This window comes from Gigantopelta aegis, chromosome 8, assembly GCF_016097555.1.
Source record: "Gigantopelta aegis isolate Gae_Host chromosome 8, Gae_host_genome, whole genome shotgun sequence".
Lineage (NCBI taxonomy): Eukaryota > Metazoa > Mollusca > Gastropoda > Neomphalida > Peltospiridae > Gigantopelta > Gigantopelta aegis.
This window is the reverse complement of record NC_054706.1, coordinates 69481371-69482830: the sequence shown is the minus strand read 5'-3', so window position 1 is coordinate 69482830 and position 1460 is coordinate 69481371.

Here is a 1460-nt window from a genome sequence, read left to right as displayed (position 1 = left end):
ATCTACTGCGAAGTAGTAATAATAATATTACGTACGAATCGTTTTCTGTGTTTTCAGTTCCATTAGAAAACTACATTTTGTGTTCTATTAAAAAGAAAAGTTTATATTTACATGTATTGAAATTGCTAGAAATTAGCATACTTAATAGATAAAATATGTTTGTTCTCGAATCTTTTAAAACGAAAATTCGACAGTTACATGTTTTAAGGATTGTCTGTTTTCATTCATCGGGGGAATGAACACAAATAATCATCCGCAAACTGTGTGAATTGTCGAAGCCGTTCTTACATACGTTTGCGGACGATTTTTGTATTCATACCCCCATGATCATAAATAAATAACAGATCATACTTATAATTAAATATGAAATATACTTACTAATAATAGCACTAAACGTTCATATTTTATTTAGAGTTATTTCTTAATTCTTAAACAATAACGCTCTGTGAGACAAAACTACCAATATAAAGTGACGTAATGAGATATGATGTTCCCTGACGTTATTTTTACGTTCATCTAGAATGAACAAAGTCATGCTGCTACGGCAGGACCAATGGGATGACGTTATATTGCAATGAATGTAACGGGAATTTAATTATAAATACTTACACGTCTTTAGATTGTTGTTATTGAAAGCGGTAGGCCTATGCATGTACCATCCCCACATTCAGCCTGTTAACGTTTCGCTAACGTTCGCGAACTACTTGATTAGTTCCAGACGTGACTATTTGGTTTACCGTGAAGCGCATAAACTAGTGCAACGGACGTTTCTTCTGCTCGTTCTGGCTGAACTCACCCAAGGTGTGTAACTACAGATATATGTAATGGTGAAACAGGTGTTAATACAGTATTAATATGCCATATTAGCTGGCTAGGGGCGGCGCATCCAAACATGTAACCAATGTTTCGCACGGACTGGAGATAGGATAACGTCATGTATACTGTCAAACTGACATTTGTCTTGTAGTGGGGTACTAGTGTTTAATATTCCTATCTCAGTCTTAGATGACATAAGTGCTATGATACGTCTGTACAAATGAATGCCAAACATACATATTATAATTCAACACATTTGTAAGAGCGATTTTGATTGGATTTGTACGAAACTTTCAGAAGGTAAAACCTGCATTTTACCGGTCGATCAATCAATCAATCATCAATCAATCAACCATTTGACACGTGATTACATCAAATGAAGGTTCAAGCACGTCTGTCTTAGGCACATTCTCAGCATTTCCCGGCGTGTGTCGAAGACAGGTCGAATTACGTCACATGTTAAGTACGTGTTTTGCATTCATACTCGTATATTTATTTATCAACAAAGTGCCACACGCCGGTGATATTCATAACTGACGTAGATTCCAACAGTTATAGCCTTTAGCAATCTTTACGGCATTGCAGCATGTCTATCTGTACGATATATAATTCGAAAATATGTTAGTACATGTAATGTGTGTGTG